General features: G+C 37.4%; 1 protein-coding gene across 3 annotated transcripts in view; it reads left to right on the forward strand.

Moving 5' to 3' along the window:
• Positions 1-16,149, forward strand: part of Grm5 (glutamate metabotropic receptor 5) — a 506,808-nt gene that overhangs the window by 469,858 nt on the left and 20,801 nt on the right. The gene's annotated exons all lie outside the window — the stretch shown is intronic.

Raw genomic sequence — 16,149 nt, forward strand, 5'->3', positions numbered from 1 at the left:
ACCTAAAATTCATTCTCTTTTAGGTCACATAAATTCTATAATGGTTTCTTTTTTCCCATGTTCTTATTAAATGTAAGAACTTTTAATTTCTACTCTCAAAAAGTAGCAATATTGTTCCCTTGTCTTCAATTTAACCAGTATATAATTAGAGTAAATGGGGGTTATTTTTACAGGCATTATTTTTTTTTTTTGCTTTTTATTTTAACAACTGCTATGCAAATTGACTATCTTATCTCTATTTAACATCAGAGTGAAAAACTGAGCACATTTAAATTTCAAAAATAGCCAGGCACTGTTGGCCCATATCTGTAATACTACCTATTCAGGTAGTATTTGGGATTAAGGTTTGAAGCATCCTGGGAAGAAAAGATTGTGAGATTCTTATCTCCAATTAACCAGCAAAAAGCTGGAAGTAGAGGTATAGCTCAAGTGGTAGAGTGCTAACTTTCAATTAAAAAAAAAAAAAAAAGGTAAGGCCTGGTGCTGGTGTCTCATAGCTGTAATCCTAGCTACTCAGGAGGCTGAAACCTAAGGATAATATTTCAAAGCCAGGAAAAGTCCATGAGACTCTTATCTACAATAAACCACCAGAAAACCGGAAGTGGCTCAAGTGGTAGAGTGCTCACCTTGTGCTTAAGAGCTGAGGGACAGTGCCCAGGCCCAGAGTTCAAGTCCCATGACCACCCCCCACCCAAAAAAAGAAGTTAAGAGTACAAGGCTCTGGGATCAAGCCCTTATTGATCTACGTATCTGTACATTTCTATCCCTCTCTGTCTCTCTGTCTCTGTCTGTCTCAATATATACATATATATGTATGTATATATTATATATATATATATATATTATATATATATATATATATATATATGTCCGAGGCCTCTCTATTTCTATTTTTTTGAAATACATTTTTAATGATTAGGCTCTTCATACCATCTTCAACTCTCTTTCTTACCTTCTAAACTTTACCTAGTACACCAACTAAACCTAAATCCTTATAAATTGAGCTGCTGTATCTATGAATCACAAAAATGTTCTTATGCATTTCTATCACCAATGTATTTATTTAGCATGAAACTTATCCTCATTTATCTTACCCATTGTATGCCATTTACACCCTGATTCTTCATTAGATAGTTCCCAGAAGTTCTGAATATATAGGGACCACTTAATGACTTTACCACTAATTTAGATGCTTATATATATATTATATATTATACACACACATAGATGTGTGTGTGTACACACACAAATACTTACATGGCTGTGTACACATATATACACATATGACAGATTATCAAATGTGTGATATCATATGTGGCAGTACTAGGATTTGAACACAGGGCCTTGTGCTTGACAGACAAGAGCTCTACCACTTGAGCCACACTTCCATCCCTTTTTTTTGTAATCATATTTTTTAGTTTCTTTTATGCATTCAATTTTTATAAATTTGTTTTTATAGAAAGAAATATATTCTTTATTTCTCACTTCTGAAGATTATAGAGCTTTTACAGGAACATCAGTCTAAAAAGAAAAAGCTCTAAATTGCACCAATTTATTTAACCAAACTGCAGTAAGAATATTAGTCCACAAATTCACAACCTGTGCATATTCTTCTCCTTGATGATAAACCAAATGTCACTGTAACAGAACATTAAGAATTTCTGTAGAACATGGGCTGAATTTTAATAGTCTGACTTTATTTACTAGTACATCTGGCAGCTACTCATTGAAAAAGTGCTATGTACCAGGAAATAGTCCAAGCTTTAAAGATAAAGTGTCAAACAAACAGCCCCCTCCCCACACCAGAGTTGTTCATGCTTGTAGTTCTAGCTACTCAGAAGTGGAGGTAGGGTGATTGGTTCAAGTATGGCCCCCACAAAAAATCAGAGACTAAACAAAAGCAAAATTGGCTAAGAGTGGGATCTGGAGGGTAAAGTGATTCCTGCAATATTTTCAGGGGAAACACTAGGGCTCCTTGGCACAGGTCAAAATTTCCTGAATAAAGATCCAGAAACACAGCAAATCAAACAAAGACTGGATAAACTGTATTGCATTAAACTGCAGAGTTTCTGCATGACAAAAGATATAGCTAGATAAATAAAAAGCCTACAGATTGGGAGAAGATCTTCACTAGCTACACAACATACAAGAGCCTCATATCAAAAATATACCTAGAGATAAAAAAAATTAAACCCTCCAAAAACAAAAATTCAAAGAAATAACCCCCCCATTAATAAGTGGGCTGAAGAATTGAAAAGAGGAAATAGCCAATAGACATATGAAATGTTCAACATCTCTGTCCATAAAAGAAATGCAAATCAAAACAACATTGAGATTCTGCCTCCCTCCAGTTAGAATGGCCATTATCAAGAAAACAAATAATAACAGAAGCTGGAGGGGATGTGGCCACTACTACACTGTTGGTGGTAATGTAAACTGGTTCAGCTCCCCTATGACTCAGCCATTCCACTCCTGGCCATTTACCCAAATGAACACAAACATGGGCACACTAAAGCTACCAGAATGACCATGTTCATTGCAGCATTATTTACCATACTTAAGATATGGAACCAATGCAGATGCCCCTCAGTAGATGAATGGATCAGGAAAATGTGGTATATATACACAATGGAATTCTATGCCTCCATCAGAAAGAATGACATTGCTCCATTTGTTAGGAAATGGAAAGACTTGGAAAAAATCATATTAAGTGAAGTAATCCAGACCCAAAGAAATATAAATCCCATGGTTTCCCTCATTTGTAATAATTATTATATGTCTAGTATAGTCTTAGCAGAGGATCACAATAGCCCAATAGCTGTGTACCTATGACCATATAAAATGATGCTAATCAAAATGAACTCTAAGATATGAAAACAAGAGGGTTTTTTGTTCTTGCTTCTGTTTCTGTTTTAAATGTACAATGTGAAGTTATGTCTTTTCTCGTTTGTTTATTTTTTCCTTTGGTTTATCCCCTGTTGTCACTGTAATTTTGGTACTATGGGCATTGTATATGTGTTTATCTGATTTGGGGAAGGGAACGGGAACAACAAAATGGTGAAAAGGACAAAGGATGAACCAATGCAACAGCAATACTCATAAGATACTATTGGAAATGAACTTTACATCTTGACGGGGGAGGGGGGGGGCGAGAAGGAGGGGGGAGGGTAAGTTTGGAGGAAGGGAAAGTAAGATAAAACTAGAGGGAGGGGGATAACAATGTTGGACAAGAGATGTACTCATCACCTTACTTATGCAACTGTAACCACTCTGTATCACCTTTACAATAAAATAAAATAAAATAGCATGTTAAGAAGGGGCTTTGTAGTTGCTGTAGATAGATATCAACATATGGGAAGAAGAGAAGGGGGAGCAGATGTCTACTGTCACATGCTAGATGAGAAATTATGGTAGCTCCCACCAGAAGGTACAATGCTGGAAACTTATTACTGATTAGATAGTATATGTAATAGGAAGAAAATAAAGATGAGAACTGGTATTTCCCTGTGTAAATGGAAATTTTGGATTAGTGTAATGGCTTTGGGGAAGGTGCTCAGGAATTAACTTTGGATGTTTTAGCATGCTCTGTGAGAACCAATGAGTCCAAGATAATGAATAAAACTGAAGAGAACACACACACATATGTATGTATTTGTACATATGTGTGTGCATATATATATATATATATATATATATATATATATATATATATATGCATGGCAAGACTAAATGAGAAACAATGGTATTGGAGTGACAAGGAAAAGGAGAGCTGGTTTGAAGAAGAATGGAATTGTTTGAATATTGTTAAGATTCCTAAGAGATACTCAATTGGCCAAGTCCAAGAACTGTTCAAACAAACTGATGTTCAGAATAGCAGAGTTTGGGATTTGAAGTGTAATTTGGTAAAACTAAGGACAGAACCTAGAAGAGCAGGCAAATCAAGAAAAAAACTGGAGAAAACTACATAAAGATTTCTGAGGGCTGAGAAGGTGGCTCAGTGGTAGAGCGCTTGCCTTGCATGCATGAGGCCCTGGGTTTGATTCCTAGGCACCACATAAGCAGAAAAAGCCAGAAGTGGTGCTGTGGTTCAAGTGATGAGTGCTAGCTATGAGATGAAGAGCTGAAGGACAGCACCCAGGCCCTGAGTTCAGGCCCCACGACCAGAAACCTCCCCCCCAAAAAATGATTTCTGAGTATCCATATCACAGAGTCTCCAGAGACTCGAATGACTATTGATACCATGAATAGAAAAAAAAAAACCTGTTTCAAAAATGAAAGAATAGACTGGGGATAGAGTTGAGTGATAGTGTTTGAACATGTGAGATGCCCTGAGTTCAATTCCCCAGCACTGCAAAATAAGAAAACGAACAAAGAAAAGGAGCAGTCAACAATTAGTCACAGAGAAGTTAAATAGTGGTGTCATGGGGGATTCGCAGCCAGATTTTCTTGGTGGAGCGGTATGAACAAAGAGAAATCCCAAGCCCCTCCTTATGAGGAAGTTTTTTGGCTTTCCAGGCTGAGGTATCGGGGACATCAGGTAGAACAGACTCATTGGTGACTGATGGCCGTCATCAAATAATCTTTGATGTAATGTACAAACTACTAAGAAGCAAGGGGAAGACTCGCTGTCAATGATCCTGAGGACACAATCCTCCAGGCCCATTTGTATGCTGTTTCTCTTCTTGAAAGCCTACCTGCTGCTTCCTTATTCCTCCTTCACGTTCCTAAATGGACTGTACTCTAGAGCCACAGGTTTCCAAACTTGAGCTGTTAATACAGCTCCAAGAATTCTTGGCAGCACTGACTTGACTGTGATACTCCTACGCCCTGACTGGGTTGTCAAGCGCAGAGGCTGGTCCAAATGCAGCTCCCTAGAGGGCAGCAGAGCCTTGGAGAGAAGGAGGAACGCCAGAGCAGGGCTGGTGGGGCCAGACACCAGACCAGACACAAGAGGGCGACACGTATATTCGTGGAAAATGAAACAGAAGCTGAACTCCCCGAGTTAAATAACATAGGTAATAGAAGTGATAGAAAAGAAAGGTCTAAGCTGTAGACATCAAAAACAAGCAAGCTCAGAAAGAGAATAGTTGGCCATAGATCAGTCAAAGAGAAACAGGGCTATCTGTTCAGTGAACATTACCCTAGCACTCTAACAGCAATTATAAATAGGTACCATTTGCTAATGGCCTAGTATTTATCATGTTGAATGCCATGACAAGATGATATTTTAATAACTGAAGTGCTGGAGATGTAGGCCAGTGGTAGAATATTTGCCAAGCATGTTTAGAGCCTTGTGTTTAATTCCCAGAACTTCAAATAGAAAATGAAAGAAAATGGGATAATACGTAATTCCTGCCTTTGTAACAAATGTAGCCAGAGATATAAACAAATAATGAGATTGTCAGTTAGGAGAGGCAGGTGTTTTATTTGTTGGGAAGGCAATGCAGGGAGTAACAAATTATATAAAGGGGACAGTAAAAACACATTAGTTTATGATTTGTTTTTCTCTCCCCATTTCTCCAGGACTTTCCTAAAATAATTCTCCTTTTTCTTCTTCCATTTATTGTTTTGTTTCACTCAATTTTTTATTGAATCCTATAAGGATTTAATCACTCTGGTATGCTCTCAAATACATAGGAGGTGTCTGACTTCAAAGATTTTGTTATATTTTATTTTATTGTAATGATTTAGACAATCATGAGCAAGGCACTGAGCTTGCTCTAAAATGTTTACCCTTTCTCCTTTTTCCACACCCTCCCTTCTTCCTAAACATATGAAGAGAGAACTAAGACCTCCTAGACTTTAGCTTAGTCTAGAATCTGTTTTGAATTTCCATAGCCACCGGTCTGCTAGGCTCCATGTAAGGAAGAAAGTAACAGGAAAAAAATAGCATCATCTCTTTTTACTCACCTCTTCCTATCACTTATGCATTTAGCAGGTAAGCATTGTGCACAGTGTAGTTCAACCAAGACCTGTTCCATTTTTAGTTCCAGGAGTTTTATCTTTCCATCCTAGCCACATCCAAGTGGTGTTATCTTAACCATGAATTTAGTGATCTGTAATAATTTGTCTGTGGGGTTTGCCACCCTGATTACATTCTATACTTCTTCAATTGTAAAGTGCATTATTGTTTCCTTTTTTATTATGACAAATTTTTATTAGCATACACTGCTTGTATAAGGGGGGGTTCATTATGGCATTCCCACATGTGTAACATTGTACCTGATCAACCTCTATTGCTCTCTATCATCACTCTATCGATCTCTATGACTCTCTACCATCCTCTATTATCATTCTCTATCATCATTCAGTGTCACCACTCTATCGCTCTTTATCATCCTCAATCATCACTCTCTATCGATCTCTATGACTCTCTACCATCCTCTATTATCATTCTCTATCATCATTCAGTGTCACCACTCTATCGTTCTTTATCATCCTCAATCATCACTCACTCTACCATCACTATCATCCTCTATCATCACTCTCTTTCGCTCTGTAGTGCTATCACTCTATCACATCACTCTCTATCATTCTCTTTCGCTTTCTATCACTCCCTACTATCCCAATTCCCTTTTCTTAAAAGAATTTCAACTGGCTTCATTTTTACATTTTCATATAAGCATAGAGTGAATCCATCCTTATTCACCTTCTCAACAGAAACTTTTAAAGTAAACTACATTTTCTCAATGTCCCTTGGCTTCCCCTTGAGTTTTTAAAACTGAGTTTTCTTTACCTATTAGCCATCCCTTAGATAATTTTGGTCATTTTTCTAAAGTCAAATGTCCTGGGTTTGCCCCAACTAAATGTCTGACTTTTAGCAAGTCACTTAACCCTGTGTGTGTCTCAGTTTCTCTATCTGTAGAATTAAAGTGATAACCATCCTTATATCACAGTACATTTATGAGATTAAATGCTAAACTTCATGTAACGTATCAATCCTGTGAAATAAGTAATATTGCTCCCATTTCTCAAAAAGGAATTTTTGTTCAAAACCATATAACTAGGCAGTGGTATTACTGGGAATCAAAGTCCACAGTCCATACATTTAACTGCCAGGTTATATTGCCTATTTTTAGCATACTAAAGTCTACTTGGTTAAAAAAATTTAGAGAAATATGATGTTTATATTTGTGGGTGTGCTGGCATGTAACTATATGGATATAGGCATGCATGATTCTATTCACATGAATTTACCATTGTGTGCCTATACATGTGTAGACACACACACACATATACACACACACAATATGAAGAAAGAAATACCCCTCTAAATCTTTAGGACTTGAATCCACAGGTTCAAACAAGTTTCTTTTCCCTGTTACCATTCTTTAAAAAAGTTTGACAACTATGTGCATGGTATTTACATTCTACAAAGTATTCTAAGTAATATGGAATTGATTTAAAGTATACAGGAGGATGTATATTGGTTTTCTTTGCAAGTACTGAAGGATTTTGCCTAAGGGGCCTGGGCGTCCTGGGACTCTGATCTTCACAGTCTTGGAGAGCTTTCCACACACACTGAGGGAGAAATATGCATGTCAATTCTTAGCTTGTCACCACCACTACCACCACCACCACACCTCCCCACACCACTACCCCGCCCCCCCCCTCCCCCCCCGCCCCGTGATCACCTTCTGTATTTCTAGAACACATCCCAGCCTCCCATTAAGTACCCAGGACCGAACAATAAGTACTTAAAAAAACATATCTCCCATTTTGAAATTATGAACATTTAATTTATAGTCGAAGATGTTTGCTTAGATGTGCCCAGATGAGTATTTGTTTATTATGATCATGTGTGATTATAATAAACCATAAAAGGTTATCCTAAAACCACGAGAGAGATAATTTCCTTTATGAAATGACACTTTCAATTTTAAAAAGTGATAGAATAAAGCGGAAAGACAGTCCCTAATCAATGACCTGTGATTTTTGTCTTCTCCTTCAAAAGCTATAGGGTGGTGATGCATCTTGAAGTTTGTGTAAGTTCACACATTGACAGATCCAAGCCTTCCTAGGCTGCGCCCTCTGCTTGAGCGCCACTCCCAAGCCTGGGAAGCTGCTACAAATGCAGCAAGCATGGCTTCTCACCCGTGCACACTTGCCCGTGCACTAGGAACCCAAAAGATTCCCGTGTCCTTTCCCTACCCCGCTTTACCTTGGCTTTTGTTAAAAAAAAAAAAAAAAAGTAAGGGATGTTCAAATCTGAGAGAAATGAAAACGAAGCTTCTTCACAAAATTCACATTTTTTCTTTATTCTTAAGTAGTTCAGAGATAGAAGAAGTAAACAAAGAAAAGTAGGTTTTGCAGGTGCAGGTAGGGCAGGAGGGGTCAAATGAAGAAGAAAAGTGAAGGAAAATGAAAGGAAGAGGGTGGTGAGCAATAATTTTGATGAGGTCCAGAGAACTAGGAATGGATGGACTGCTATGTATCTTCATCTTCTGAGTTTTAAAAATTATTATTACAAAGATGTCCAGAAGTGTTACAGTTACTTAAGTCAGGCAATGAATACATTTCATTTTGAACAGTGTTACCTCTTCCCTCGGTTTCTCCCAATTTCTCCCTCCCAACCCTCCTTCCTCACAAGTTGTATAGTTCATTTTCAACAGTGTCCAGTGAGTTTCACTGCTGTCCTCACACAGGATTTTGTGAGACTCCTGCACAGTGACAGAGGTTGTAAATAGAGAAGAAATGGATAGTTATGGAAGTGATATTATTAAGTACTTATTATGATCAAGAAGTTTACACATGCTATCTTGATCTCTCATATTTCCATTTTGCATAGTCAATCCTGCTAACATAATTTAATTAGTTCATGGTTCCTTAATGGATTAAGATAAACTGGGAAACATGAATTGAATCTCAACTTGTTTGTTTTTGTTTGTTTTGCAGTGTAGGAGTTTAAACTTTGTATTTCCTAGGAAAGCACTCTAGCATTTGTCATTACTCCAGTCCTCTGCATTAGGTTGTTTTTCAGATAGTCTCATGCTAACTTGGTCTAAGCTGGCCTTGAACAGTAATCCTCCTACCTCTGTCTTGTGAGTAGTTCAGACTCAAGGCTTTTTGGGGCTTGGGGTTTTGCTTGTGATGTGGCTTGTGATTATGTTTTAATTGTGTATATTTATGGATTACAGTGTGTAATTTCAGTATATGCAAAAAATTGGATCAAAGTCATCGGCATTTTTATTACCTCACTATTTCATCAATTCTTTGGATTGAGAACACTCAAAATCTTCCCTACTGATAATTTAAAAATTCACAATTAATTGTCAACTAGAGTTGATCTACTGGGCTATACTGAACATTAGAAAATATTTCTACATCCAATTATACCCCTGTAATTGTTAGCCATCTCTCTCCACCTACCCCCATCTTTCCTGAGCCTTGGTAACCCCTCACTACTCTATTTTTATGTCATACAAATTTAGCTTCCACATAATAAATGATATCATGGGGGATGCCTTTCTATACCTGACTTACTTCATTTAATGCAATGTCCTCCAGGCTCGGCCTTCAGGCCACAAATATGAGAGGATTTCATTTTTGTTAGGATTCTGTTATGGGCACAACTTTATAGCAAACTTAAGCTCATAGAATTTGGGGACACTTCTTAAGAAACATCATACAAGGGGTCTCTAGGAGTAAAGGAGCTGAGACCTCATCAATTTTAGAGCACATCTGCTTCCATAAAGGAGTTCTGAAGGTTGAGGTCCATCTGTCCCCAGGCTGAAAATCAAGTTGATAGTATAAATGGTCACCCATGGAAGGACCAAGCTTCTGATACTCTAGAGTAGAAAAAGTTCAAGCCAAGGACATTGTGAAAAAGAATGATAAAAGTGTTTGCAAAAAATACCACACTATTTATAGTCAGAATAAGGCCCAATGAATGGCACAGCTAATGTTTGCACCTGACATTTTAGTGAAAAGCAATCCAGTTTCATTAGCCAATCTGGTAACCTTGAGCACATACTTAAATTTTCTATGTCCTAGTCCTTCCTTCTGTGTAAAATACAGGTAATCATAGTGACACATTAATAGAACTCTTGCAATGATTAAATAAGGAAATAAAGAGACATTTAGAATGGTGTCTAGTATATTCTAAGTCCACATTAAGTAGCAGCTTTTGCTGTCACCCAGGTCCAACTGGTTTCAAAGCCTTTCTGGTTGTCCAGGTACAAAAATGTATGGAGAATAAAAATCTCTGTTGGAGAAGAACTATGTATGTGAAAGAATAATTTATTTTATTTTATTTTTTAGAGTTTTAAAAATATTTTTATTTACCTTTAAGTAGTTGTACAAGGAAGCTGCCTTTCAACAAAAACAATTTATGAACAGAATGCATCTTGATCAATGTCACTCTTTCCAACATCCTCAGCCATCTCTCCAACCTACCCTTATCTCATTTTTCTTAATTTTTCAGCAACCCTTCTCCATTTGACCCCATCTTTCAAGTGCCAGTTTTCTGGTGTTTATTTTGATAAATTTTGAGTTAGCATTTCTAATGAGTTATAATGTTTGAGTTCTCCCTTAAATTTAACCTTATTTCAGTTACTACAGTTGTGTTCACTTTAAAACAATCTGAAGTATTTGCCTATGTATTTATAAACTAATTCTATCTTTCATAGATGGGAGAAACCATGCAGCATTTGTCTCCATGGGCCTTTTTTCCAGTTTCACCCAGTTCTGAAAGAATAATTTATTTTCTGTTAATGTCTGATTCCTAAGATCAGTGCCAAGGCACTATATTTAATAAATGTTTTATTGATGTTTTTGGAGGCAGATCCTATTTTCCTATGAAGACCCTCCCTCTACTCAGCATTCAGCTACTACCTGAAAAGTTTTTCCTGTTGAGGACAAATGTGTATAAAATACTTTAGGATTGGTTTCAAAATCTGTGCTTTCCTGTGTTTCTTTTTTTTTATTTTTTTTATTGTGAAAATACTGTACAGAGGGGTTACAATTACATGGACAAGATAATAAGTACATTTCTTATCAAGCATTGTAGTCTCCTCCTTTGTTTCCCCTTCCCATCCCTTCCCAGCCTCCCCCGCCCCCACCTCTCTCCCCCAATTCTCCCCCCCCCCCCAACAAAGTTGTAAAGTTCGGTTTTTCGATGTGACAATTTGTACTTCTCATTGTTGCAACGGGTCCCCCTGTATTCTTATTTAAACGACTTGTTTTTTCCCTGCTTTCCAGTGTTTCTATTGAGTGTAAAACAAGTAGCAATGTTGAGGGAAAATACACAAAGAAAGGGCAATGTCATAGGATGATTCATATATGAAAGCACTTCTTATCATCACTGGGATTAAAATACATCCTTTGGGAATTCTCTGGGAGCTAAATGAAATGCTTTACCCAATAAAAAATTTAACACTTTTTCCATAATACTGTTATGGTATAATTTATTAAACTATTCTCCTGTGCTTTTATTCTTCTTATTTTGGTTCGTTTTTTCTTTTTTTAATTTTTGCCCTGCCATTTTGTCTAATGATTTCCTTAAAATATATTCTCATGAATAGAATGACTGGGCCAATACAGCTGACTCTTTGCATTTTGATTGCTTATTTGCAGTGCTTCCCTACCTGCCAGCTTCTGCCTTCTTTATTTCTATAGAGCACAGTGTAATCGGTTCCATGGCAGCTTCTCACATACTTTCCAAACTTTATATTTACTTTTGATGTTATTTTATAGTGTTATTAATCATGCTCAATTTTTGTTTCTAATCTGAAATCTTTGAGTGAATCAAATTGCATTTCAAATCTGGACAAAAGGTTATGTGAGAGAGAGAGTGTGTGTGTATGTGTGTGTGTGTGTGTGTGTGTGTGTGTGTGTGTGTGTACTACAAAATCTATTTGAATATTTACAAACCAACAACGTACTTACATAATACAAGTTGGAGGGATGAGACTGAGTTAGAGAATGGCTCTACAGTATCACACTGTTTTTTTGTTTGTTTGTTTTGGTCGGTCATGGGGCTTGAACTCTGGGCTTGGGCACTATCTCTGTGCTCTTCAGCTCAAGGCAGGTGCTTTATCGCTTAAGCCACAGCACCACTTCCAGTTTTCTGGTGGTTAATTGGAGATAAGAGTCTCATGGACTTTCCTGCCTTGGCTGGCTTTGAACTGTGATCCTCAGATCTCAGCCTCCTCAGTAGCTAGGATTACAGGCGTGAGCCACCGGCACCTGGCTTAGTATCACACTCTTTAGTGAGCTTTTAAACTCTGGTCTTACTCTTTCCTTCTAAAATGAAGATCCACAATGACTTTCCTACTGCCTTCCTCTGATCAGTTTTCCTTGGGAAGTTGACTTGGGATTTTCTCTAGCTCTCTTGGCAATACTTTGGAGCTTATGCAAACTTGGACTCTGTCATCCCTGTTGGTCTTTTGATGCCATGTGATTTCCCACATGTGGGCTGATTTCAGCTCTTCTCAGTAATGCTTCTTTTGCATTCTTCAAATTTGGGGTTTGTTTCTATCCAGGTAAACTCCAGGCGGTGTAATGGCATTCTCTTTGCATGGTAGCAGGGGTCCTAGTGGTTGATGTTTTCTACTTGGCCATTATGTAGTTAATTTTGACCTTTTAAAAAGTTAGTTCATATTATGCACAAAGCCTAGTTCCACTAAGTATACACCATTACTTCACACATGACCATTTTTGGTCTTAGAAAAATGTTGTCGGTGTATTTAAATAAGGATTTGGGGCATTAAATGAAAAATAAGATGTTAATAAAGAGCACATCATTTGGAGATAAAACACCTGTTCCAGCACACCTTCTGTGAATTCCTGGCTACAGAGACTTGCTCAGGTAGGACATTTTTGTGCCATGGGTTCCTCATTTGAAAGACACAGACATCAACCAGGCCTTCTAGCATGGAAAGTTTTCCATTCTATCCTGATGCTCTACAGAACTGGGCGGGGACTTTTCTTAGCTCCATAATCAGTAGGAATATTTACACCCCAACAATAGGCAAGTGCTACAGGCCAGGGCTTCTTTCTGCCTTACCCTTAATACACCAATTTCTTTAGGGTTGCCAGCACACCATTGATTAAACATGTTGGTTTTACATGGTCTGGGTGTAATTCTTCCAGTTTCCCTTTACTGATCCATGTTCTTTTGCAAGATGGGTGTTGTATATATGTATAGAAAAATAAGACTCCAAAAGGACAGGCATAAGAATTATCTAAATTTACTGAAAGGATCAACTGGCATAAATCATTCTTCTCTCTTACTGTGAATGTTGTCCAAATGTCTGTTGTTCCACAGTTAGTCTTTTCACTTTATCATTGCCAGGATCCAAACCCACAATGGTCTGTAATGGAGTAACTGTCTTGGCTCTTGGCTTATGTGTTTGCCCACTTGTTACGATTTTCTTGTTCTCCTGGAAACTCTGTAAGCAATTTTACTGTCAAAGTTTGTTCAGGCTGCTCAATAATACCAGAAATGGAATGGCTCATGGATTGTTACTTCTAACAGTTCCTGAGGATGTGAAGTCAAGATCAAGGCATCATTTGGTAGCTGCTGAAGGTTTGTTTTCTGATGAATTCATGCTGCATCCCTCACTTGGTGGAAGGTGCAGGAAGCTCTGAGGCATGACTACAATATTTTCATGAGGTTAGATATTCTCTCAGACCTAATCACCTCCAAAGGCCCAATTTCCTAATAGTCTATCACCTTAAGGATTAGGATTTCAATACACAATTCAGGGGAAAGGAGTGACACAAGCTTTTAGACCATCACACTGTCCAAATTCATTATTTTTCTACTTTCAATTCTTACTGCTTTTTGTTTGTTTGTGACAGTATCTTGATATGTAACATAGGTTAGCTTTGAACTAGTGATCCTCCAGCCTCAGCCAGATTATAAATTTATGCTGCTACCTCTGGCTTTTCATTCTTTCTCAAATCCCAAATTTCACTCTGTCTCTTCTCATTGATTATTACTCTGGCCTTGCTAAAGGATCTAAATTCACTTAACTTGAACTTGCTCACCTTCTATTCTTTTTACCATGTCTCCGTACTTGGCTCTCCTTTCATTCATGCATGCAAGCCTTCATTCACCGAATGTAATCATCTACAAATACTAAGCCTGGTAATGGAATAGGCACTGGAAAGATAACATCAAATGAAACTATTCAAAATTCATATCTTACCTTTTATTGAGATTCCACTGAAGAAAGCAGACAGTAAAACATAAATTATATCAGACAAATATTCCTGATACACACCAGACATGAAACAGGAAGAGTGAGGAAGAAAGTTATTATGTTGTTAGGAAGTTGTTATCTTTTAGCTACAGCTAAAAAGGTCAGGAAGTGTGGTTAAAAAATAAAAAGTGAGTGATGAGATCATAGAAGTAATAAGGAGAAAGGTGATAGGTAGCGATTGAAATTTTGACAGAGTTATTCTGCTTTTTTTTTTCAGTCATGGGGCTTGAACTTAGTATCTGGGCACTGTCCCTGAGTAGTTTTTTGTTTTTTGTTTTGTTTCGGTTTTTCCCCTCAGGGCTAGCACTCTACCACTTGAGCTATAGCTCCACTTTTAGTTTTCTGGTGGTTAATTGGAGATAAGAATCTCACAGACTTTCCTGCCTGGGTTGTCTTTGAACTGTGGTCCTCCAATCTCAGTCTCCTGAGTAGCTGGTATCAAAGGCATGAGCCAATATCTCCCTGCTATTCTGCTATTTTGCTTGTTTTGTAGAGTGTGGATTGGGTTGAAGTCCCCAGAGTAAGAGGTTAATAAGTACAGAGCAAAACAAGTTTAGCAAGCACTTATAATTTTAAGAAATGATAGTTATTTGAACCATGGTAGTGAGTAAAGGAGGTGATGACAAATAACAGATTCTGGGTATGCTTTGAATGAGAGTACTTCCATTATCTCCTGAATGATTGTAAAGTTAAAGCCGAGAAATGTCTTTGTTTTCTACAGTTGTTTTCTCTCAAAACACTTCATGAGTAATCCTTTTATTCAAACTTTAAAAAATATTTTTCCAGTTCCTTAGTGCCTTGAACAAGTCTATAATAAATGGTTTGCATTTATTACTAAAAAAAGACAATGATGCAGCTCAGTAGTAGAGGTCTCTCCTAGCATGGTGAGGCCCAGAGTTCAATCCCAACTGCCACAAACAATGATGACAAAGCCCCTAAGAGATTTGACAAAGCCTAAGTTAACTTGCTGTTAATTCTTTAAATTATTATCTTTAAGTAGTTGTACAAAAGAGTTGTCTCTACCTACTCCCTCCCTCGCTATTGTTAATTTTGTAGTATGTCCTTGGATTTGACTGCCTTTTCCACTCTTCATTTCCTCATTGACCAAGCACTCACTTAGAGAATGTTCCAGCCTTATATACTGTAGACTCTATAATTATGATTTACACATTCTGACAATTTCTTTGATTCTCTGAGATGTTGAGTTCATGCTGAGGTTTAATCTAAAATTTTACCTTTCTCACTGCAATACTGAACAAAAATTCCTCATGAGATTTTTTTTCTGACACTGCATGACTTGTCTTATAATTTCTTTGAATAGTTTCATTCAATAATTTTTTTCTGGAGCTTAATTAGCCAAGAAAAACTCTTTTTCTTCCAATTACTTTTTTCCAGTCACATTCTACTTGTCTTTTTTAAAATAAACAAACAAAAAAGGGTAAAAACACACGCCTATCTAATTACTCTTAAATTTGCCCTCTGCATCATTTGTACCATTTCCACATTGAGTTGTTAAAATTTATACATAAATATATGTGATAGAGTAGAGCTTGTGTTTAACATGCACAAGGCCTTGGATTCAACATATAGAAATAAAAGAAGAAGAAGGAGAAGAAGAAGGAGATGAAGAAGAAGGAGGAGGAGGAGGAGAAGAAGAAAAGGAGGAGGAGGAGAAGAAGAAAAGGAGGAGGAGGAGGAGGAGGAGGAGGAGGAGGAGGAGGAGGAGGAGGAGGAGGAGGAGGAGGAGGAGGAGGAGGAGGAGGAGGAGGAGGAGGAGGAGGAGGAGGAGGAGGAGGAGGAGATCTTCCTTAAAAAACTTTTTAGGAAGATCATTATTTTTCTGAATATTTTGATCCATGAAAGAATAAATTGAAATATGTATATTGTGGCTTATATACCTTTGAAGAGTATATGTTGTTGCTTTTACTTTGCTGAATGATAC

The sequence above is a fragment of the Dipodomys spectabilis genome, unplaced genomic scaffold (genome assembly GCF_019054845.1).
Source record: "Dipodomys spectabilis isolate Male_0828 unplaced genomic scaffold, ASM1905484v1 ptg000003l, whole genome shotgun sequence".
Lineage (NCBI taxonomy): Eukaryota > Metazoa > Chordata > Mammalia > Rodentia > Heteromyidae > Dipodomys > Dipodomys spectabilis.